The following is a 27,012-nucleotide window of genomic DNA, read 5'->3' on the forward strand; positions in this document are numbered from 1 at the left end:
AAATTTAGGTCCTCTTAAAATACATAGTTATAAAAAAACATGTCTAAACTATTTTTCCTTCACAAAGCTCTTGTACTCCTTAACCCCATAGTGATGAAGGTTAAAACAAATGTCAATGCCTGACACATTGGCGGATGTACAGTGACTGATCATTGTGATAGCCAGTCAGAGGCTATCACAGAGATCAGGTAACCTGGACCTGGGAGTCCTGAGTCCCGTTAGTTAGAAGACGGGCTCTGTGCTGGGAGTGTGTTGTGCGGTTTTCTCCAACCACAAAGACAGATACGCATATATGCGGCCCCATTGATAAAATCCCACTTTCGTCCACACATATTCACATGGTTAGAGGATTAGAACATATCTAAACCCAAAAACAAAGAGATACCATATTACAGCTTTTCAGTATTTAGATGTTGTGGCTGTATTAGTACTCTGTTTTTTTCTATATTTTCATCAGGTGATCCAGCCAGTAGCACACTTCTTGTCTTAGAGTATCTCCCATAGGTATGGAGGAGCAATGAACACATCCTTGGATAGCAGCATAGGGTAGTGTTACATGGACTTGTAGATGGAGCTTCTCATACAGCAGGGCTGTTTCATCTAATAAATGTGTACAGCCACAGAAACACAGGTATCAATAACCACATAATAATTAATCATTATATGGCAAATTAAATGACAAGTGAGATAAAGAAATTATGTAATTAACAGCCTTACCAATAGAAGCCAATTGACAGCCTTTTGACAATCAATTGACAGCCTTACTAATAGCAAATAGATGGATTTTTGTAAGAAAAATCTTTCACACAGAGAAGAGTAAGAGGTATCAGTATTCTAGTTGATGTCTATAATTTGTCCATTTTCTAAATCTTTAGTTTAAAGCAGACGTCACACTAAATACCAGGGTGTGTATGTTTAATGAGTTTGGCAAATTCCTACAGTATAAAAAAATTACCTTCACGCATCCTATGTCGTAAGGTAACAAACCATTTGTGTGCAGATTCCCCCCCCCCCCCCAGCCCCCTGAATACTTACATGAGCCTGATTTCAATCCAGTGATTTGCTGCTCTCCTGGCTCTCTCTCTCTCCTTATTGGCTCCTGCTGCTGTCAATTACAAACAGGGGTACTCGAAAGGGGGGATAACCCCAGATTGGGGTCCTAAGAAGAGGAGGATAAAGGCTGCCTTGTGCAAAAGGTAGGTATAACTTGTTTTGTTTTTTTTTCATTTAGTATCAGTTTAAGTCTTATACCTTGCACCCATTTCTGATTTCAGAGACTCTGGAGACAGCATAAATATATTAGACTAGTATATTTTACAAAATAGAGAAAAACAGCGCAAACATAGACCTCTAAATAAAATCAATATACAAAGTGCAAACATAAATGAAAAATTGATCAATAGTGAAGTCCATCAAGATAAACCAAAGTTCAAAAAATATCAAAAAATATATTTGTGCAAAAAGAAATATTTTTCAAATTCTTCTTCTATTATAAAGGAACTTCCACCTTCCACCCGTGAAAACCAATATCAAATGCACTCAAACAGATATAGGTGAATAAAACGCCTCTTAGGAATTTATGGGATCCTAAACCCTCTTTCGTATCCACTCTATAGGAATCCTCCTCTCCAGCATAGGCTCCACCATCCGACCCGGGAGAAAAAAGTCTCAGATAGTGTAATATTGTAAGACACCATTCATAAGTGAAATCAAGGATTAAGGCCACTCACATTAAATTCACTTTAAAAAGGCATATTTATTAGGACCAGCTTCTTTCAGATGAACAGTAGATGCAAGGCAACCTCCCACGGAATCTCACATCACAGCTCCAGGTTACAGCAGAAGCTCTACAGAGACACCGCATATACAGATCCCAAAAGATGGCCTCTGGAACGCACCGCTCAGCGTGCGCTCCACTCACCGGAAGTGACGTCAGACGTACGGAATAGAAACCGGAAATGCGTCAACGCGTTTCGCCCCTCCCATCGGGCGTTCTCAAGGTCTTGAGAACGCCCGATGGGAGGGGCGAAACGCGTTGACGCATTTCCGGTTTCTATTCCGTACGTCTGACGTCACTTCCGGTGAGTGGAGCGCACGCTGAGCGGTGCGTTCCAGAGGCCATCTTTTGGGATCTGTATATGCGGTGTCTCTGTAGAGCTTCTGCTGTAACCTGGAGCTGTGATGTGAGATTCCGTGGGAGGTTGCCTTGCATCTACTGTTCATCTGAAAGAAGCTGGTCCTAATAAATATGCCTTTTTAAAGTGAATTTAATGTGAGTGGCCTTAATCCTTGATTTCACTTATGAATGGTGTCTTACAATATTACACTATCTGAGACTTTTTTCTCCCGGGTCGGATGGTGGAGCCTATGCTGGAGAGGAGGATTCCTATAGAGTGGATACGAAAGAGGGTTTAGGATCCCATAAATTCCTAAGAGGCGTTTTATTCACCTATATCTGTTTGAGTGCATTTGATATTGGTTTTCACGGGTGGAAGGTGGAAGTTCCTTTATAATAGAAGAAGAATTTGAAAAATATTTCTTTTTGCACAAATATATTTTTTGATATTTTTTGAACTTTGGTTTATCTTGATGGACTTCACTATTGATCAATTTTTCATTTATGTTTGCACTTTGTATATTGATTTTATTTAGAGGTCTATGTTTGCGCTGTTTTTCTCTTTTTTTTCATTATTTGTGTTGATCACAGTGCACAGCAGCAGGATAGAACCTGTAGTAGAGTGTTTCACTAGGCGCAGGAAGAATTTTTAGGTTTTTTTTAGTATATTTTACAACATACTATATCATGATACACACCATTTTTCACCACTTACTTGGACCTGAAAGCAAGTGGAGATCTTATAGAGTGCATCTAAAAATATTACTAGTACCTAAGAAGTACCTTGAAATGTTCACCTTTTGTCTTGAATCCATTCTATAAAAAAATGCACTTCCGGACATAACTGTGCCTAGGCACATCTGAGCATAAAGCCTCCTAGTTTCATGTGTGAGATCTTGAGCATTGTGCTTGTAACTGATGGTCTCCGAAGATTTAGAGTGTGGTTTGGTGTGTGCCACTCATTGTTCTCCTAAGGGTTTGCTGGAGAAAAAGTAGTGCCTAAAAACCAGAGGAATTGTGCTTCCTTCAATTCTTTTGCTACTTCTTGAATATTATCCCTCTATTTATCAGACAACAGTCTCTTATTTTAGGAAGCAAAGGTCTGCCCTTGCAAAGATGGCCACCTCTACACAGAGACAAGGCATGGTAAGATAGTAACTGGAACAAGATCAGCTGCAGAGAGATCACATGCAATACTGGGAACTAGCCTTTGCCCCCTAGCATTCTTTTTTGGCACAAAAGGTCCTCTTTAAAGACTAGTGTATGAGCACACACTTTTAGTTGTTATTATTACAGTGTTTAACTTAATGTGTAATTCAACTTCTCTTATTAGCTCCATTTCAGTCTGTCAGATATACCATTTAAAGAATGTTGTTCTATTTGTTCAATAAGTTCAAAGAAAAAACCTGCTGATTCTGCCATAAGCCCAGTGATCTTCTGCGTTGAAATCTCAAACAGGATTATTGACTGTGCCCAGTTTTTCTTCAAGAACTTTAGCCCCTTCCTCATGTTATACAGATGAGAAAATAATGAGAATTCAGGAGTGAGCAGCCTAGGGTGACAACACTGCTCCTCCAGAGCATGGTCATTCTACGACAAGAAATGTGTTACTGGCCAAATCACTAGGTGAAGATAAAGAAAAAAAGGTTTTGAACTAAGATAACTAATTGCTGGTTAACCAATATATATATATATATATATATATATATATATATATATATACACATTTTTATTTTCCTATTTTCTTCTTGGGTTTGCAATCTAAAATAATTTTATATGACTAACTTTTTTTTTAAACAGCTTGTTCTCCTACTTCAACTGTTCTACTTAATCACTGTAATAAAACTAGAGATGTGTGGATTAGCTGCTACTGAAGCTCACAGTGTCTAAGGGCAGTTACTGTGTCTTATGAAGTATGCTTAGTATCCCAAGTATAAATACAAATAAACCCCCCTAGTGCAAAATAATGACAATCAAATACGGTGTACCCTTCCCTTATTCACAAACTTCCCCAAAATGCATAAAAAAAACTTTAAACCCCAAAAAGTGTGATAATAAATTAGTCCTTCAAAATATCAAAGTCATTCAACATCTCAAAATCCACCTCCAAGTGAAGACAGCCTCCAAAGTAATTTCTGAATCCAAAAAAACCTCAAAAAAAAAGAAAGGAAAATGCACATAGTGTATTATCCTTAACAACTTGAATTATTCATTCCATAACACATGTGATTCACACAAAAACACTCGTGATCACTGTATGGTAAAGTGAATAGCTGTGTAAACACGTGCCCGTGAAACAATCTAGTGATAAAATACTGTGAAAAACGTGTCCACTTCTAGAGTGTGCAAAATAGATACCCTTACCAAAAAAATATATAAACACAAGCTTAGTAATCCTCCAGGCAGGGTACTGATATATAATAAGTTCCTCCAGAGGGATCTTCACAGCCACAGTATTATACTCCTCTCCACATCAGTCTCCAAACGATGCCCACCATAAATGAAACCACAATAGCGTATTTAATATTTAGTATTTAATTGTCAGTTACTGTGTCTCTCTTAAAAAATTTTGAGAGTATACTGTATGTACACTATATTGCCAAAAGTATTTGGACACCCCTAAAAAATCATTGGATTCAGGTGTTCCAAACATCTCCATGGCCACAGGTGTGTAAAATCCAGCACCTAGGCATGCAGACTGCTTCTACAAACATTTGTGAAAGAATGAGCCGCTATCGGGAGCTCAGTGAATTCAAGTGTGGTACTGTGATAGGTTGCCATCTGTGCAATAAGTCCATCCGTGAAATTTCCTTGCTACTAAATATTCCACGGTCAACTGTTAGAGGTATTATAATAAAGTGGAAGCAATTGCGAACAACAGCAACTCAGCCACGAAGTGGTAGGCTGCAGAAAATGAGTGGGGTCAGTGCATGCTGAAGCGCACAGTGTGCAGAAGTCTCATAAATATATGCAGCACTAAAAATCAAATGACACATAAAGTATAAGCAGATATATTTGCGCTGTAAGGCGCTAAAGTTATGTTCAAGTGCAATGAACGTCTGTGGACGTTTAATTGTGCAGGTGGTGAACTTTAATAATATAGTGATATAAATAAGCACATAAGTCCCAAAATCTATATAGAAGTGAAAGACGTGACTCCAGTGGTGTAAAATGAGTTTAGACTGCACTAACCAGATAGCGCAATAATATGCGCATTTGAGTACTTAAACCACTCCTGGTCCTCTGGGTATAGAAAGATGAACATCCAAGGATCAACTGGCCAACCGGCTGAAAGACAGGTAATCGTAGGGTCATCAAAAGAATCCACCTTAATGGGGGGGGGCTCGCAATCAAATGAGTGACACTGGGGGGAACTGACTTGGTGCTACTGACATCTCCAGTGACACCAATACAGTGATCAGTGCTAAAAAAAAAGCACCGGCATTGTACTAATGGTACTGGGCAGAAAGGGGTTAACATGAGGGGTGATCAAAGGGTTAACTGTGTGCAGAGAGTGTTTTACTAGGGGGCCATGTCAGTGTGCCCGAGCTGACAGGGAGGAGAACTGTTAGTAAACAAAACAGTCCTCCTCCCCGTTGGAGATCCTCGGAAATCACCAGCCAGGACCCGGTGATTGACAACCGCGTCCACGAATGGGAAATGCAAAATCACGTATATATACATGATTTTGCGCACCCGTGTCACCATGTAGCAGTATTTCTGGTAGGGAAGTGGTTAAAAGATAATAAAAAGCTTCTGCTGAATAATAATTCTGCAGTACTTAATATTATGCAATACTTCTTTTTACCATTAAATATCCTTAATATGATGGCCAGCATCATGCAACCCACTTCCTCTAAGCTCGGGTCATCCTGGACTTGACCCAGCCTGTGACTAGATAGTGAAAACAGAACCAGCACAGTGATGAAATAGCTCATCCCTCTGTCACTCTGCTTTCTCTGCTTTCTCAGCATATAGACTAAGGGACCTTGTGCTGCTTCTTCCTCTCACACGACAGCTCTGCTATACAGGAACTGCAATAGGTTGATATTAAGTCAGAATCAGATACTTAAACTGCCTGAGATTAAATAATACCTTTAATGATGCATACATTTTTATGGAGTATGGGAATGCTATGTTTTTTTTTCTTGTGAAGAGGCCTCAGTATACCTTGCCACATGTTCGTGATTTACAGGTTCAGTATATTACCCCTACTCTTGCACAAAAAAAAAAAAAGAATTTCAACCTAGAAGTAAAGATGCCCAAATTGTATGACAAGTTCTTTGTTGAAATATTAAAATCTCCAAAAAAGTCCTTCGTTGTAAATCCATTGTCAATCACAATGCCTGCTACCTGCCAGCTTGTCTTGATGGTAACACTAGCTGAATGACAGCTCCCTGAGCTGCTATCAACTATATAAAAGGGGGAGGCAGGGATGGTGGTGCCACAATTGACCAAAAATTGTCAAAACAATGGCCATGGTGATATCACTGCTATGCAATGATGTCTGTGATTAGCCTCATCTCCCCCTTAGAGGAGGGAGGGAGGGGACACGGAAAGATGGGGATTTGCAAGGTGCTTAAAAACACAACAAAACAAAAAATAAAAAAATATAAAAAATGGTCCATTTATATAAACCCCTAAATAAAAACATATCGTACAAGCTACAGTATATCAACATATACATATACTTAAGATTAGGAAAGATGAAATGGATGTGGATCAGCGTGAGTTGCCTACAAATGGCTTCTTCAGTATCTGCTTCATTTTTGCAACATATGTACACACATTTTGGTTTAGGGGTTTATATATACAGTATATATACTGTATATATAAAAACATTTTTAACATTTGTATCAAATAAAAAAGGAAAATATTTTTATATATTTTGTTTTGTTGTGTCTGTAAGCACCTTGTGCCCGTCTTTCCATGACCCCCCCCCCTCCTCCAAGGGGGAGGTGAGGCTACTCACGGACATCACTGCTTTGTATTTACCTTTTCTTGAGGATGGTGTTTTCTTGATTTAAGTGACCAGGCCTCCCACCTACTTTTTGTTTTTGATGTCACTGCTATACCCACCTCTTTCCTTGAGTGGCTATAACCACACATTTCATTGGCTGACCGGGATTCTCAGTGACATTTGTGGTTCCTAGTGACACCAAGAGTGGTTCCTTAGGAACCAGTGACAGCAGGAAGCTGTTATACAAAGAACTGGTAGAAATATATGATGTTCAGTTTCCACTGAACAGGAGGTCAAACAGGATCATCCCTAATATTGAGATAAGTTCCAAGTGGAAAACTACCTAGGGAAAACTCCCCAATACAGATGATTTATACCACTGGAACCCTTGACAAGACTGAGAGCTCCAACCCGCCATACTTTCACCTTCCTTTCTAGGCTCTTATTTCCTTTTAATTCTATTGTTATTGTTATTATTATTATTATTATATTCCCTTATTTCAGAAAATTACTTTAAATCACTGCTTTGTAACCAGGACAGAAAATAAGTAAAAGTTTCTCCAAACGTGGCATAGGCAGTATGAAAACTGTAAATTGAGATTTACCAAAAAAGACATAAAATACTTTAGTTATATAGTTGGTACACTTGGGCTGCCAACTATTAGCCATATGGACAATAAGAAGAACGCCATAACTTGCTAAAGGGGGAATACATAGGTAGAATCTTATAACCAAAGACATGTTCATAGTTATGTCTTTACACATAGGAGACCATCACTCTAGTTTTTAAACTTCTACATCAACACTCCAGTCCCATCCTGGTCTCTCTGGACGTTTTACCTTTAATAACAGATTTTGTTCAGCCCTGTACTTCTACTAAGCTTTCATCAAATAGATTTTACACTCCAGATCTTCACAAAACACCATCAATATAATCAGCAGATCACTGGAGCCTATACGTGGTTTAGAACCTCCATCAAGTATTTATTGTTGCATGCCTATTTTAGCATGAGTTTCACTTTATGAAGAATATATATTATGGGCTTGCTGTATAACAATGAGTGTTATAAACATGTGCATGGACATGCAGTTGCCAACCTTCTGATATTCCTCAATGGGACTTTTATTTATTTATTGGTTGTACTTGATGGATATGTGTCAGGATGTGAAGGACAAGTCATTGTGCATATATATGTATGACACTATACAAGTAAGTATAACAGTTACTATAGAATAAAAATGTATCTCACAGAACATATTTCATAGATGGTATACAGCACTTTCTAAATTTAGTTTGGCTCTTGGTGCAAATGTGAATTCAAACACTAGAGGGAGATCTTGTATAGTGTTTGTTGAAATGTAGAAATCCCCATTATCTATTAAGATCCTTTGTGGCAGAAAAATACAAGATTTCTCCAAAGACAGACAAAGCAAAAACTTTTGAAGTGGTACAATATAGTTTTTTATGATCTTCTATGGACATTCATTTATGTAAAATGTTTTTCACTTTTACAAAAGGCTGGCACACAAAACCTTGGGGGTGAATTTCCAAATAAAACAAGGAAAGAATTATCTCAAATAAATGCACTGCATGAATAACAATAATGTTGAGTGTAACAAAAAATGGCTCATTCACAACACATGTATTGGTCAACACAGTACTGATGCATGGACAAGGCAAAAAGCCTTATTTTCTACAAAGCAGACCGTATTTTTACTATTGTCAGCACATACATACTGACACATAGGCGATGGTGTTAACCTACCCTATGACTTTAAATAAGGTTTTCTTATGTATTTACTTTTATGCCTTCCACCAAAAACTAGTTATGCATATAAGATAATGGCACAGATGTATAAAAATGCTGGTAATACATCTTGTTACCTAAACCAATTTATTCCATTTTCAAAATGTAGGAATGACAGTTGAAAGTTGATTGGTTTATAGGACAAAAGGGCAATTTTCTTTCAACAGGCTTTTCATACAGTGCATCATCTCCAACGTGTATCTTTAAAGTGGACAAAAAGTCTAACTATTCCTAAAAATGTCCCCTCCTACTACCTATTCTGTCTAGCCTTCGATTCCCCCATAACCCTGACAACAGCTCAACTATGGGAGCCTATGGGTGACGTCATTGGTCCTGGAATTCCTAGCCGTTTTTGAGTACTTCATGAATCAGAGCTACGTGATCCCATGACCTGATTGGAGTAGACTAAAAATAGATAAGTTCCCAGATATAGGTTAGGCAGGAGGAGGTGGGAGGGAACATTTTTAGAACTAGGTAAATTATTCTTCCACTAAAACTAAGAATAAAAAAAACTTTGTTTTTCATTCCCATTAATAACTAACACTAAACCCATCTTGTATGTGGAACAAGGGCATAGTCACTACTTGGAAAGAAAGGGGTTGGTTACTGAAGGAAAAAAGACTGTTTACCCAGCAAAATGAAAGCGGTTATAAAGGCTCAAGGTTTTTTACCTTCATGCATTCTATGCATGAAGGTAAAAAACCTTCTGTGTGCAGCAGCTCCCCCAGCTCCCTCAATACCTACCTGAGCCTCATCATGATCCAGCTATGTGAACAACAGCCTCAGCTGTCCCGGGTCTCTGCCTCCTCATTGGCTGAGATAGCAAGCGGGAGCCATTGACTACCATTACTGTCAATTACAACCAGTCAGCAAATGCTGAGAGAGAGGGGGCAGGGCCAAGCCGCTGCTCCACACGGTGCCCCTATAGCAAGCTGCTTGCTGTGGGGGCACCTGACAGGAGGGAGGGGCCAAGAGAGGCTGACCCGAGAAGAGGAGGATCCAAGCTGCTTTGTGCAAAACCACTGCACACAGCAGGTAAGTATAGATATGTTTGTTATTTTACAAAAAAAAAAATTAACCTTTAGAATCGCTTGAATGTTAATTTTGGAATGGTGTATGTTCACTTTCTAAGGCAAGGGTTAGGGAATAAGGTGACGATGTGTTCGCTTTGAATGGCCACTTGTTTACTAGCAAATATGCTGTTGTTTAAGTTTGCTTTCATATGTTTTCGGTATCTTAAGTAAACACATTTTTACCTTACTTGCTATTAAGCCAGCATACACTTTCCAATCATAATTTTTCTAGGTGAATAGCCTCTAGTAAATTATAGTTAAAGACAAAACTTGTTTTTGTTTTGGATTGAATAGAGATAAATTAGAACACCTGTCCATTTTTTAATTGTCTGTGCCCCCATTAGGGAGATTTACGCTCTCTATTTGACCTGTTTACTGTTATCATCGAGAATAAAAGTGGAAAAAAAAACAAATTTTAGGTTGTCACCAGAACAGTGAAAATCTTCCCAATGGGAATGCTTTCTTGGTAACAGCCAGAACAACCTCACTTTGGAGGGATTTTCTTTCTGTTTTGGCTATGGGACAGGAAGTGAAATCACCCCAGTGCAAAAAACAGGCAGGGGTTGTAACTCTCCCTCACACTATCCAAATAAAGTTTCTTGAATTACTCACATTTACTTGGCAAGGTGAACCTAAACTCTCTAAAATAAAACATTTACCTTGCTAGGTGACCAGTCCTAATGTATTTTTCATTATATCATAGATCATCTCCAGGGGCAAGAACAAAACTCTCTTCACAATGTGGCTGCTCCCATACTGCCAGTTTTAAATGCTCATTTATGGCTAGAACACTGTGAACAGAAATTTTACTTACCCTACAGTCTTCTCCTCAGTAGCTGGAACTCTCCTCCTACATAGCGGCAGTGGACTGTTGCTCGGTATCCTCACATCCAATGCAAGGCTTTGGACGCTTTGAACTTGGCAGATGAGCTGGGAATGTTGGGGCACATGGAAGAAGTGGATGCATTTAAACCTTAAACTGCAGGGGGCAGCCCCACTGCAAGGGAGAATTTTTCCTTTCCCTGAAGTTCAGCTTTATATATTTTGATGTCTAAAAAGTAAAGAAAATAGCCTTGAATTTTTAGCCATATGGGGAAATGCATTGTTTCTAAATAGTAGACTATACCCTTACTCGATATACAGTATATACGGCTGGTGTAATGTTGATTATTGATTTTTTTAAATTATGGCACTTTACTATACAAACATCCTCAACTGAGCTTTATATTTATTTTTATTCTACATAGCAAAACAGGACATTCCCTGATATCTGTGCATTAAAATATAAAATAATTTTTATAGTATTTTAGAAACTTTTTAGTCATGCCTATGTAGTGCTCCCCTGAGGAGCTGCTGTCTCAATGAGCCCTTGTTTACATTGCAACCTCTGCCACTCTGACACACCCAATTTTAATAAGGTGAATAGCACCAGAGTAGATTGATACTATAAATGTATTGGAAAATACATTAGCCAAATAAAGGCAGAATAACACAGAATTTTAACACAGAATACCCCAACCAGCTTAAACTATACCAGATTCACCAAGAATGCAACAAGGGCAGCTTGACAAAGGTTTAAGTATAAACCCCAGGAGGCTACACTGCCGCTAGAACACTAGGTCCAAGTCTGTCTGTAGAATTTTGTTGTAGGGTAATACAGTGAAAATGGATTATGGATGGTAAAATCTAGATAGTTTGATGTGAAACAGAATGTTGCAATTTCTAAAGGATTATTTATGCTGGCTATTGTTGAGGCCCTTAATGGTGGTGCACAGCTGGTAAACTTGGTAACATAGTTACATAGTTAGTCTGGATGAAAAACAAACAAAAGTCCATCCAGTTCAACCATAAAAAAAAAGTTATAATCGTATACCCACAGAGGAAGACAATAAAACCCCAGCAAAGCATGATCCAATTTGCTCCTGCTAGGAAAAAAATTCTTCCTGATCCCAGCCAAGAGGCAATCTGATATTCCCTGGATCAACTTTACCTATAAATGTTAGTATCCAGTTATATTCTGTGTATCTAAGAAAGAATCCAGGCCTTTTTTGAAGCAATCCACTGAGCTGGCCAGAACCAACTCTTGAAGGAGTTGCTTCTGTCTATATATGGTTCCAAGAAACAACTATTGGAAGTGAGTTAGATGGAGTTAGTTTATTGAAAATTTCAACAGTAGCAAAAAGTGAAACAGGTTCTGAAGTAAAGTTAGTTTAGGGTCAATGGGACAATCCAGGATGAGTGCTGTGATTGTATAAAGTAGCCTAATAAGTAGGATATCACCCAGGAAGCAGGAGGATGCAGCTGTGTTAAAAAATTAAAAGAGTCTTTGTTCCTGCTGTACAGCATGTGCAATGGTTTGACAACCCTCTCACCAATTCTGTGCTTCAGCTGTGAAGTTGGATGGTGGAGGGGCCCCTCATGGATTGATGGCTTGAAATGCTGGGGATGCAGCAGATGACAGGCGAACCCACACTGGAACACTGTAGATGCAGAGGATGACCAACGAACCCACACTGGAAGACTGTGGCTCCAGCCTCTACGAGCACTTCATCAAGAATATATCTTCTCTTCCCCCAAAATCTGCACAGATCCCTGGGAACTGTACTTTTCTCGCATCTCTGGAACAGTGTCACCTGTACACAATGAAACTACACCTCCCACGGTTCTTTTCTAACAGCATCTCCCCCTCCAAAGTCTGATGTGGTTCAATCAATGGAGAGCATTTAATTCTAATGGGGACCTAGTGGATAGGCCCAAGTAATCAAAGGAGTTCATATTCTTTCTTAAAGGTGCCTGTTTGACAGTATCTGATTACATCTATATTGTGCCATTCATCAGTAATCATTTATTAGACTTAACCGCACACTGGCCTTCCAGGACCAAAAAAGAATGGGAGGTGCACTCTGCACATTATATATGCAGAATGTGTGGTACAATGTAGAAAAATATACACCAAGAAATGGTTATTTGGTGTTTTTACCACTATAGTAAGAATGGCTCTTATTCATTGCAATGGGTATGCTGTCATGCCTTTGTTTCTATTTTAAAACATTTGATAATTGTTAGAATTATTAGCCAATAGAAATGATACTTGTTGTTAGCTGGTATTTCTTTTTTTTTAATAAATACTGTATTTAGTTTAACTGGTTATTTGTAGTTTATTTTACATAATATATAATACATAATAAAAAGCTCTGACAGTGTTTTCTTGCTAAAACTAAACATCACCACAAGGTGTCATACTTAGCTAAAAGGAAATGTTATGAAATACTGATGCTTACCTTCATTGAGTGGATAGAAATACAGTAAAATTAGTGTTTGTATATTTTAGTATAGGTGTTATTAGTCACAGTTAAACAAATTGTCAACAGCAAACTATAACTATTGATAATGGTTTTACTCTTTATCAAGTCTAATTTACATTTCCTGTGGAAGTCAGTAAGCAGGAAATCAAATCAACTCTACTGAAAGTTGACTTTCATGAGGGGAACCTGCTGCTAGATAAACAATTGTTTTTGAAATGTAATATGGCTGCATGGCTGATATGGCTAATATGGCCATTTTTTTTTTTTAATTCACTGTTGTTTTTTTTCTATTCCTTGAATTGATTCATTGTACAAAACTATTTTACTAACCATCCACTCACTAAGTTCTGTGGCAAAATTCTCACTATGGTCCTAGCTAGTCCCGACTCACGATGCTGCAGGTATGTGCAAGGTGTAAGACCACTGTAAGAATTTAGCTCCCCTTCTCAGGATTTTTGGGGAAAAGAATAATTTCATTCTTGCTTTGGGGCAGTATGTCTGGAGAAATAAAACATAAGTACATTATTGCAGTACTCTTTCTATTGCATATGCAAGTGCAGGAAACTACCTAATAATCTTGCCAGAAGTCCAGTGAGCTTTTAACCTCCTGTACTGAGCTGACAACTACGCCTTTGCTGCTCTGAAATCCCAGACAGTTCTGTCAGCCCTGCTTGAGTTCCCTCCGGGAGGGGTACAACCCCCCCTCCCCCACCCCACCCTTATGCTATGGTGATAAGTACAGGGGGAGGTGTTTTGTTGTACAGCAGGAGAAAAATGGACAAGGCCACCAGACAGTGTTGTCAGTTGTGCTTAAGTTCTCCCCTGCTGGACTACAACCCCCCAACCACCCTTATGCTATGGAGATAAGTACAGGGGGAGGTGTTATGTTGTCCAGCAGGAGAAAACTGGGCAGGGCCATCAGACAAAGTTGTCAGCCCTGCTTAAGTTCTCCCCTGCTGGACTACAACCCTCCAACCACCCTTATGCTATGAAGAGGAGTAGGGGAGGGAGGTGTTGTGTTGTCCAGCAGGGGAAAACTGAGCTGGGATGGAAATATTTTGGATTACCTTCACTTTTGGTCCCAGTGATAATCATCACCAGGATGAACTAAGAAGGTGAAACAGACAACAAGAAAAATCTGATGAGGTTCTAACCCTTTCCTATTAAAAATACATGTTTTGGCTTTAGATAATAAAAGCATGTATGTATACTACACGCAAATGCACAACTCCCCAGTGCAAATATGAACAAAATGTAAAAAACAGCCCTCAAAACTCAACCAAAAAAAAGAGACAGGAGGCGCCCGTCTGAGTGTAGTAATAACACTGTATTTAATAGCAAAGGATTAAAAACACTCACAAAGGAAGTAATAAAACAAGCTCATCTGTGTATATGAGAGATGACCGTTCCTCAAAACATCCTGCAGGCACCATCTGTGGTTAGTGCAATAGCAGCTGAGCTGATGAGATGGTAAGAGACACTTTAGTGGTCAATCCTACAGAGTGGTGGTGTTGTTGGCCAATAAAAGGAGCAAGAGGCTCCGAGCGTGTAGCCTGACTTTCCCATGTCTGTGCTCTTCCTCCCCACTGCCTCTTCCTGTGATGTCACATCCTGCCGATGTGTTCCAGGCTGGTTACTAGGCTCCTTCCTGCACAAACGCTGCTGGATCGGCTCTACAACACTACCACTCTGTAGAATTGACCACTACAGTGTCTCTTACCATCTCCATCAGCCCAGCTGCTATGGCACCAACCACCGGTGGTGCCTGCAGGGCGTTTTGAGGAACGGTCATCTCTCATATACCAAGATGAGCTTGTTTTATTACTTTCTTTGTGAGTGTTTTTAATCCTTTGCTATTAAATACAGTGTTATTACTACACTCAGACGGCGCCTCCTGTCTCTTTTCTTCTGTCCCTGCATACAAAACGGGCTTGCTCCTAGGATGGCTGCCATCTTTTTGTGCTAAAAAGATTCCAGGCAGATTGCCTGAGAGACTCTTATAAGGACTTATTGTACACCAATTCATTTACATACCCTGTTTTAAAGTACTTGTATGCCAATATTGCCATTATCATCTTTTACTTTATAATTTTTATTCTTTCACCCTTACACTGATTTACTCCTGTGCGCCAGAGTTACTCATTCTTTAAAACTCAACCAAAGCTTGTGCAAATGTGTCCAGAGATAAGGGAAATTGTAAATGTGATACAATCCTATATAAATCCACAATTCAAAAGTCCATATTGCTCTATGAATTTAAAGGATGAACACCATCAGCATTAGCAGATTCTTTCCAGATGGCAGGATTGGGATGACTCCCGCTTGCAGACTCATATGTACAGTATGTAAAAGAAAAAGGAAAGAGAAAAAAGCACCACAGAAAAAGTGTAAGAGTTTTATTAGTTCTTATAAAAACTAAGATAATAAACACTCAAAGGGGGAGATTTACTAAAGCTGGTTCACTCAGAATCTCATGCACCTGTACATGGTAGCCAATCAGCTATTGTCCTCAGCTTGTTCAGATAAACTTTAGCAATAAAACTGGTAAGCTGATTGCTTTCCATGCAGAAGTGCACAAGATTCTGAGTGAACCCACTTTAGTAAATAAACCCCAAAATGTATGATCAGAAGGGCAACTGTAGACCACACGGAGATTGTCAGGGTGGAGTCATGGCACCAGAATGGCATGATGATGTCAGATAAGGCATGGCAACATGTTTTGCAGAGTTCCTGCCCCTTTCACAAGCCTGGGCCAGCCCTTCCCTGATGTCATCATACCATTCTGGTGCCCTGCTTCCATCTTGATAATCTCCATGTGGTCTACAGCGGCCCATCTGGTTCCTGGTAAGAGACTATCTGCATAAGGAAGTGCCTGGACTGCGGAAAGGCTGCTATCTAGTGGAATTACAGTACATGCTGCTTTTTGGATCAGACATGGTGAGTTCATATCTTTGTTTTTATGAGCTCTAATAAAACTCCCACACTTAGTGGGTGGCTCTGTTTCACTTTTCTTTGTCTTTTACATACGTTTTGGCTTTAGGTACACTATAAGTTAACCTTTTGACACCGGCCACATGCATACAGTATATGTGGCCGCTCAGCATGTGGGCCTCAACGCCAAGCGGCTACATATATGCAGCCCTGTTAAAACTACTTATGCTAAGAGTGCTCTCCCTGCATTCTGCCAGCACACTCCCAGCATGGTAGCCAGCTGTGATCGGTAAGCTCCCGGTCCATACTTCCGATCAGGAGCTTTCTGACCATGTGACCACTGTGACTGCCAATCACAGAAGTCACATGACATGAAAGCCCGCCTCTGCCTTCCGGCTTTTAGAACTCTTAAAGGGCTGGGAGACTGGAGGTGCCAAGGGGTTAAAACTGAAATCACAACTTAAAACTTGCAGCCACTGAAAATATACTATGCTTTCCATTTATAAGTATATTGTCTTTCATGTATTGTTGTATTAACATTAAAAAGAGATTAGCTTGATGTAAATAATCAGTAGTTATTAACCAATTCATGATGGGGAGTAAAGTAAATCGTAATGCCTGAGGGCAGCTTTGCTACTTTGGCATGCATAAGTAAATCTGTATATATCATGGTAACTACTTAGTGTATCCAGGTGGATTATACCTTGGTTTTTTTTTTAGGATAAATTGAGCTTTCATTTGGTGGTAAATGGAAATGGATATCTTTTGAATATTTAAATATCAATAGAAAACTGGCAAAAAAAATCATTTTCTAAATTTTAGCTGTATTTTTCTGGCCATTGCCATGACAAATACTAAAAAGATAAAATTAGTCCGATTTACTAAAGACATATAGACTGTTCACTTTGCAAGGTTGTTTTATTCCAGAACTTAGTGAAGGAGGTGAAGCTGTGCAGATTTCTATCATCCAGTCATGTGCAATCAAAAATGCAGTTTTTTTATTTTCCTTGCATGCAATTGGGTATTCTTTGCAAAATTCACTAAGCTCTGGGACAAATTCCCTTGCAAAGGGCCCTTTAACACCATAGGGCATGTGTTATGCTTGCTGGTGTGTATTGTGTGGGGGCAGGGCAATGCTTTGTTGTAATGTATTACATAGCTTTATTTTTCTTTCTCTTTAACTTTATTGAAATTTCACAGAATTTACTTCACCTAACTCTACGCATCACAGTATGCACGTTGTTGCCTTACAATGCAACCTGGCCTACTTTTTCAGTGTATACCAACCCATTGCTGTAAATTAAACAATAAGACATACAGTAAGACAAGTTGTCTTGTCTATGTGTTGGGATGGGGCTGATGTGAATGATCCCCAAAGTAGTTCAGAGTCTTCACTTCAGTTATACAATCACATCCACATCCAAAATTTGTTTCATTTAAAGTGAACACAGCTGCAATTTATTGAGAAGATTCTCAAGTTAAAAAAAAGCCTTGTGGTCTCCAGGCCAGCTGAAAAACAATGTAATTACTAATTGTATATGGTGCTGTGTTTTCTACTATGTTTTGTATCCTTATTGACTTTTTGTGGTTATGGCAATCTGAAATAGAGGAAAATTCCAAAAAGTAAATGTGCTATATTTTTTAAATGCGACTCACATACATACTCACATACAATATTTATTCTCTAATGTTCTCTGAACATGGATACTTGGATATGGAAACAAGGATTGTATGTCAGACTTTTAAGAGTTTATTTTACCTAAACATAATACATGAACAAGCTTGGAGTCTGCATACAGCCCTTTGTGCTCTATTTTGTTGCTAATTAAAGCAAGCCTGTCCTTTGGCAATATTAAAAGAAAAGATGGGGTTGATGTACTAAAACTGGAGAGTGCAAAATCTGGTGCAGCTGTACATGGTAGCCAATCAGCTTCTAACTTCAGCTTGTTCAATTAACCACTTTTCTGCCGCCCTATAGCAGATACACTGCTACAGGGCAGCAGTGGTGCGCAAAATCACGTATATATATGTGATTTTGCATTTCTGGGTAGGGGGCATGGCTATTCACTGCCTCGGCTGTCAATCACTGGGTCCTGGCTGGTGATTACTCACCGGCACCTGGTGATCACCAAGCATTACCAATGGGGGTGGAGAGATCTGTATGTAAACAATACAGTTCCCCTGTCAGCTCCTGCACACTGCTTTGTATGGCTCTGCATAGCAGAGCCATACAAAGCAGTGTGCTTACAGTGTAAGCACACACACAGCTTACAGTAAAACAGCACACAGTTAACCCTTTGATCACCCCAGATGTTAACCCCTTCCTGCCCAGTGCCATTAGTACAGTGTCCGTGCTTTTTATTAGCACTTATCACTGTATGGGCATGTCAGTGACACCATGTCAGTTCCCCCAGTGTCAGAATGTTTGCCACAGTCCTGCAGTCCCGCTATAAGTCGCTGATCGCTGCCATTACTAAAAAAAATTGAAAAAAAAAATCCCAGTATATATACCACCATTTGTAAATGCTATAACTTTCACAATCCATATACAAACCATACATTCACCACGCAAGTGTGATGTGAAAATATGTTAGACCTAACACCTGAAAAAGTGCACAATATATCGCTCACCTAAATAAATAAATAAGTACATAAAATGTGTAAACAAGCAGCTTCCCTAATAGTGAATAATCACCTCATGAAACAATTACAAATAAAAGCAGCGCAAAAAAAAAAAAAAGTGAAACACAATAGCAAAGTGGGAATATGTATTACATATACAAAATATAACACTTCAAAAAATATGCACAAATATTTAAATCATTTGACATAAGTCCACCAACGGAAAAATGAAAATTGTGATGAACTGCAAAGACCTAATTGATCCGCCGAGATCACCTTGTGAACAACGTAACGATAATTGATTGAATAAAGTGCACTCAGATATCACCACGTGCTCCATAAGAAAACCTTCCCCAATTCAGTGGCCCATCCAAACCTGATAGGCAATAGCGCTTATGGTGAGTGTCAGCGTAGTACAGATCATCAATTAACACAGTGGCTAAATGGTTAGCACTACTGCCTGGCAGTACTAGGGTCGTTAGTTTGAATCCCAGCCATGGCACCTCCTTCCTGGAGTTTGCATGTTCTCCATGTGCCTGCGTGGGTTTTCTCCAGTTTCCTCCAACACTCCAAAAACATGCTGGTAGGTTAATTGGATCCTGTCTAAATTGGCCCTTGTATATGAATGTGAGTTAGGGACCTTAGATTGTACGCCCCTTGAGGGTTAGGGACTGATGTGAATGTACAATATATATGTAAAGCGCTGTGTAAATTGACAGCACTATATAAGTACCTGAAATAAATAAATAAAAATAATTAGAGACTGATATGATGGCGGGACATCCTCCAAACTATTACATTCCGTAATCAGGGAAAGATGTGAAAGGAAACTCATAGTGTGAATCCATTAAAAACCATTTATTGGATAGAAAGTATTGCACTCACATAAAATAAATGAAAACTTGCCAAAATAACCGTTAAGGGTATCTGCATATCACATGGAGCAAGCATCTCACTTGATCCTCCTCAGGAGTACGTCACTTCTGGCGGGGGATGTAAGGTGGATGTCTCATTCCAGAGTACGTTGTGCAACCAAAATTGTCAGACTTTTTTTCTATAGCGCAAAAAATAAACGCACAGGCAATCAAATATCACTGACAGCAAGCTCTATTTGTGGGAAAAAAGGACGTAAATTTCATGTGGGTGCAGTGTTGCATGACTGCGCAATTGTCAGTTAAAGTAACTTAGCGCCGTAATGCAAAAAATGGCCTTGTCAGGAAAGGGGGTAAATCGTCTGGAGGGCAAATGGTTAAGCTTTGACAACAAACCTGGAGGCTGATTGGTTTCTATGTATAGCTGCACCAAATTTTGCTCACTTTAGTTTTAGTAAATCAACCCCACTATCATTTTAGGCTATTATCACGTGTTGTTTCTTTTTATTGCTTTGTCCCCTAATAGAATGTTTTTCCTTTTTGTGAATGCTATGCAAAGCAATATGTTTGCTTAATGGGAGCACCAGAGGCATCCTCCTCCCACCAGTGTTTGGTCCAGGGGCGGACTGACCATTTGGAACCTCGGGCACTGCCTGAGGGCCCGGGGTCAGTAGGGGGCCCCATGAGATGCCCCTGGTACCTTTTTCATAGGCTTTTTTAAATTTGGGCGAAGACACAGGGGCCCCATGATCCCCTATTGCCTGGGGGCCCCATGAGTTGTCAGACCACCCCTGGTTTGGTCTGCCAATATAACCCAAGATCTACCAGTATTTCTGGATATAAAAGGACGCTTGATACTTTCCCCCTCTCTCTTGGGTCACATTGTCACGTTGGGGTGGGGTGTTTTTTTTAAGGGAGAATGCATAACCGTTTTTAAAGTTTTGACAGAAATTTGACACTTGCATAGGAATAGTATTCCTAGGAAATAGTAAACCTAAGATACATCATCACCATTTAAGCCACTTTTAGGTTGCGCTGATCAGCCTTGATTTTCTGCCTGTCCCTTAATGGATACTTAATGTAATAGTTGCAAAAAGAAAGGTCATGTTATACATGATTGCAAAGCAAGGACCAATCAGGAAAAACTGTGTGATTCTCCTCAAAAGACAATTACAAAAGTGACACAGATCAAACAACTTTGTCACTTATAGAACATTCTCAGTATGGACATGGAATACCCAGAAATTACTACAAACATTGTAATAAACAGCCTTGCATGTGAAATGGAAGTTGATTCAGGTGCAGCATTTACTGTACAACAATACACAATATACAGGCTTATTTTATAAGGTAAAACCAGCAAAAACTGATATTGTAGTACATTTAGAGACAGAATTAACAGAAAGCCTAGCCCACTATCTTCTGCAGACTCTGATGGCAAGACATTCTTAGAGCTCCCAGCACATATGCATCACTGAGCCTGCCCCTATTGCTACATTCTGTGGTTACTTTAAAGTGCATCTAAACCTAAAGACTAAAATGTAATATATTAATGTTTTAGACTTTTTCCTTTATTTTCATCTGGTGAAACAAACTTGTTGGTGGGTGGCAGGCTGCCTCGCATGTGGCCTAAGAAAGCAGCCGAGCCAACCCCCAATGTAACACTGACCTTCTAGGTAATACAGGGCTTTGCCCGATGTCTCTTCCTAATGTGTGGGTGGCAGTGGAGACGGACTTTATGTCCACCCTCCTGACTGTACTGCTTCACTCCCTCACTACCAAGGGTTCCAGATGCTGGCCTATCTTTCTCAGGCCAGGGGACATCTGTAGAACTCCCTCTCCAGAGCAGCATTCTGACCGAATAAAGACTGGATTTGGTTAATGTTCTTTACTTGAAAGCCTCAATCAATCACATGGCTTCAAAGGATCAGAACAGTTTCAATATTAAATGGACTCTTGGTCCCAGGCCTTGGTGGTGGCTGCTCATGATTCTCCATATGGATAGGCCTATAGTTCTTTCTGGGCTAAGAATGGGAGGATCAGAGGGGTAAACCAGCTTCCAAAGTCCTCTAGTCTTTCTCTTGGGGCTAGGAATGGGAATCCTCTGTTGAAGGAAGTTGATAAATAACAGACTTAATAGACAGTCACCAGGTGACCATAAAAGAAGAAAAACCTAAAAAAACAAAACAAATGCAGTTACCACATTTAAAGTGGTTGTAAACCTCATGTTCAATAAATATAAAAGTCAGGTTGTGTGTAGTTCAGTGAGCGCTAATGAATGACAGCAGCTGATACACTAAAAAGGGGAAACCATAAACCTTCAATAGAATATAAATATAAGTAGTGCAGCGCTAAAAATGAAATATGAGAGTATACCAATGATAATACGCAAAATAACAAATATGCAGCAAATATTAAAGCAACACTTTAATATTTGCTGCATATTTGTTATTTTGCATATTATCATTGGTATACTCTCATATTTCATTTTTAGCGCTGCACTACTTATATTTATAAATATAAAAGTCATGCATCATATTTTTGCTTTTTCATTAAAAATCAAATTCGTATTAGTTGTACCTGGATTTTCTCACTCCTGTGCCTGCCACAGCCCCTTTAATAATTCCAATCTATGCCCTAGATCTCGGGAGGTGGAGTCATGACATCTCAGGACTCTCCTCCCATCTGTACACTCCCCCTGGCAATCATACTAGAGCGGCTTAGCAGCATGCATAGAGACTGCAATAGTCTGCCTCTGCCATCTGGTGCTCCTGTTAATCTCTAGGCTCACTGTGGGATGGCGTGAACCCCCATAAAATTGCCACACTCCCTTATGAGTACTGACTAATAAGAGATGCAGGAAAATACCACCTGACTTCATCTAATCCAACAATGCTCAGGCACCAAACAGCCAATCCTGGGTGAGCCAGAGGAGGTAGGGGGAACAATCTGTGTTGAAGAGCTGTGTGAACGCCTGGGTGACAAATGCCCCCTTCTCTTATGCTAGTGCATGAGACTGCTACTTGATCTGTCAGTCAGAGGAGGGGGGTGGGGTGTGATGACAACATTTATTTTCATGTATTAGTTTTCTGCACTGCAGTAAAGCGGAGAGGATTTTAGATTGCTGGCTGTTTCATTTCTGGCTAGACAGAGGACAATTGACTTCTGCTGCTTTGCTGTGTGAGGTAGACTGCTCATTTTAATTTTGATTTTTCAGGTTTACAACCACTTTAGGGATTCATAATATATGAAATATATGGAGAAAATCCACCAGAGGGGTCATGATAACACCCTCTTTTGACTTTATAATGGTTGAAAGACAGCAGAAAATACGGTGAAAATATATAGTAGCTACTGTAGACTCCAAAAAAATTGAGTAAAAGATCAGCGTGTGATTGAACACACGATTATCCACCCAAAACTGAAACCTCCATAGTTAGTGGATTCTGCCTTACACATTTTGAATATGGTTAGTTTCGGGAAGAATCCTTCAAATCTAGGGTAAGTTGGCTATTTAATTATTATTATACTGATATTAAACACATTTTCAATTATACTTCTTTACTTCTCAGTCTTCTGTCTCTTGCTCCCATATCTAGCAGACACAACATTAATGAATGATGAGTTGTTCACCACTCCATATGCTTCATCAGAATTCCCAGTGTGGTTTGCACCTCAGTAAAATCCATAGCAATTAAAATGACAGCACATTTAAAAAGCCTATAACTTCAAAGCAACTTAACTGCAAAATACATGAGTGTAACAAATATTACTAACTTTATTCTGCACAGCTAAATGCAAATGTATTTAATACTCAGAATAAACATTAAACAGCTTTTCAAAATATTAGATCTTGTATAAATTTCAAAATTAATAAAGCAGCAATAAATATGTCATGCGCATCACAGCAATTTAAACACATTAATTCAGAAGTGAAGGAGATCTCTTAAATCTGAGTGCTCATTAAACTCACTAGGGATTTGACATAAAATCCAGAAAGTTCCTAATGTGCTTCCTGTCCTAATATTAAGACTGACACTTTTTAATTTGTACATATTTAAATAGGGTGGAAGTAAATCATATAGATAGATAATATGTAGGATTTCCTTCTGAATGCAACTAATAAATTATAACAATGGGTAATTCCATGTCTTTTTGGTCTAGTCATATCATTTTTAGCCTTTCTTCCTCCTATATTTAGTCATATATTATATTCTGCTGCAGTTATCATACTTTTTCCCCTAGTGACTGTGTAATAACATTTTATATAAAAGAATAATAATAATAATAATAATAAAGTAAAAAGTACCCATGGAGAAGTATAGATTTTTTAAAATGTGTTTTCTCTGTCTCAAATCCAGCAGTCTTTTATGGACATTCTTTCTGATTCCAACCTGCAGGACTGGGTCAAATACATGGCAAAGTAATTTTCCATTAGCTGATCATACTACAAGTTTTCTTACATTCAAAAGAAGCTGATGTCTAAGACTAGTCATGCAGCCCTAAATATGAAAGAGGCTACATCTCACTAAGAAAAGCAAAAGAGTACTGCAGGTATAAACAGTGGGGACCTACAGTAGAGGAACCTCTGCAAATTTTCAGAAGCTTTGAAAAGTCTTAAGCCATGGTTCACACCAGTGCGACTTCAGGTGCGACATGTGATTTACAATTCACACCTGAAGTCACATCTAATGTATTTCTATGGCACCGTTTTATTTGGTGCGATTTGAAGTAACACGATTTCAAAAATAGTTCCTGCACTACCTTTTTCCGATTTCATTGTGATCCGCATTGACTTCTGTTAAATGAAGTTGCAAGCCACAGTGAAATTGGAGGTTGCAGCTTGCAATTCAAGTGAAGTAGCGCAATTTCAAAGTTGCATTCAGTGTGAACCAGGGGCTAAACTATGGTTGAATGATGGGTCATTCTGAAAGGCAAAGTTCCACAAGTGCCTTATAGTGCTAAAGCATGACCAGCCTTCCCTATCTCCTGTACATTACTTATTGGCCAGTGATGCAGTCCATCATTGTGATGGGCCAATAAGAATGCAAGGGAGCAGGACCACCCAGAAACGTTGGAGCTTGACTATAAGAATGACCTGGCACCTGTCTTTATCTACAGGCTTTTGTGCCTTGCAATGCACATGCACGGGATTTTGGCAATTGCTGACAGGAAGGGCAGAAATAAAATACATTACAGATGTTGAATGCAGCAGCTCACATGGTGCCAGCTCTGGACTGGAAACTTTTGCAACAAAATATGCTGCAGAAAAGTAAGACAAAACCAAAAAACTCTACATGTGATGGTGCTGACCAATCAAAAGCTCTCTAGACCGAACTGTCATCCCTGCAAGGAGAGGAGAAAAAGCCACAGGGATTTGAAATCCCTGCTGCTTTTTCTCCTCTCCTACTGCTGAGAATATGGAGCATCTGCTTCCATAGTTTACATTCCCACACGCCAACTCTCCGCTCAGCATAAGATCCATGCAGAGATGTTTCCCGCACCATTCCTGTGTGAACTCAGGCTATGGCAAGCCTGGGTTCACACAGGAGCAGTGGGGAAACTGCATGCAATTTGGCCAGGATTCATATTCCTGTTCAAATTGCATGCTAATTTTTGCAGTCCAATTTGTATTGACGCAAATCGCACTGCAAAGTATCGGTTTCTGATATCGGGAGCATTTTCATGAGTACTTGTGAAAATACTCGGTATTGGTGCATCCCTAGGCTATATAATTTACTAGAGCCAAATAGATTGTTCACTTTTCAAGGGAATCTCTCAAGAGCTTAGTAAATGAGGTAATACTCTGTTGACTTCCATCATCCAATCATGTACAAGCAGAAATACTTTTTTTAAAAAAATGTTTGCATGTGATTGGGTTTTTTTTTCAGAGTGAATATTCAGCACATTCACTAAGCTATAGGAAAATTCTCCTGAAAAGTGAAAATTTTCTTGCAAAGTGAACAGTCTAGTATTTACAATGCATGCATTTTCTTTTTTTTTTATAACCAGTTTACATTTTTCAACATGAAACCTCATTTTCCACATAGTTGTCCAATTACATAGTGCATTGAGGTCGGCTTGATAGTTGGAGACACCCTTTAAGGATATTATTTCACTGCATAGCTTGGTGTCATCTGCAAAAACTGAAATGGTACTTTTAATCCCATTCTACATATCAGTCAGCTTAAAGATGTATCTTTAAAGTTGTTGCACTGTTGGAAAACCCTATACTGTATGTAACACCCCTAAAATCGAATAAAGTGCTAATAGAAATATTATCAATAGTATTAGATTACTATCAATTCAAATGTGACAAGAAAGTACCAAAACAAACACAATTCATAACAATGTTAATAAATACATAAAAAGTAAATAATACATAATTTCATATATCGAAGTGAAAGTCTAATCTCCCAACAGGTGTAAAACAATCCCTGCTCAATTCATGCAGCTGATCATTTCAAATCCATTGTGGTGGTGTATAGAGCCAAAAATGTTAGAATTGTGTTGATGTCCCAATATTTATGGACCTGACTATATATGCCTTTAGTAAATCAACCTCAAAATCTCTTTAAAAATCAATGAAATTTGCACTCCACTTTTCTTCCAATCCCTTCCTCACCCTCCTCAATGCACTAAAAACAGAATTCCTTCAATTACATCAAATCCTGCTTTTCAGGTGCTTGTTTTATGTTGCTTTACTATTTTGCATACACTGAATCAAATTCTGAAAGGATAGAATCTGGCAAACTGTTGACATATTTTTGAAAAAGCAAATGTTGAGGATGTTACTCTTATCCTTTCTATATCATCTACTGAGTCACTGCCCAAGGACAGCGATGTCCATAACAGGAGTTGACACACCTAGCATGTTGGCAGTACTAAATGAGAGATTTATTGATGGAGAAATTATCTGTCAATGACAGATATTATGCCATATCAAAAGAATTTTAGAAGTGTGATTTAAATTGACAAAATATGCTCCAAGAAGAAAATCTAAAGAAAACAAGCAATAGGTAAACATGCATCTTCATTTTCTTCTATACCTGAAGTAAAGCTTAACACTGTAATTTAGGACAATGTCTGTGAAAATTCAGCACTACAGCAGTGGAAAGAGCAGTAAAATCAGCCATTCTCTAAGAAGATGTAGGGAAACAACAGCTGCTTTCAATAAATATATATTTAATTAACCATTTTTATATAAAATGTACTGTTTTCTCAATTAATGACAACTTTTTTTAAATAGTTTAAAAAGTACCACATAACTTGTATATTATCATTGTGCTATGTGCTCTTCAAACTTGTGTACAACAAACAAAACA

This window comes from Staurois parvus, unplaced genomic scaffold (genome assembly GCF_062004578.1).
Source record: "Staurois parvus isolate SC_StPar_1 unplaced genomic scaffold, SC_StPar_1.0 ptg000682l, whole genome shotgun sequence".
NCBI classification, from domain to species: Eukaryota; Metazoa; Chordata; class Amphibia; order Anura; family Ranidae; genus Staurois; species Staurois parvus.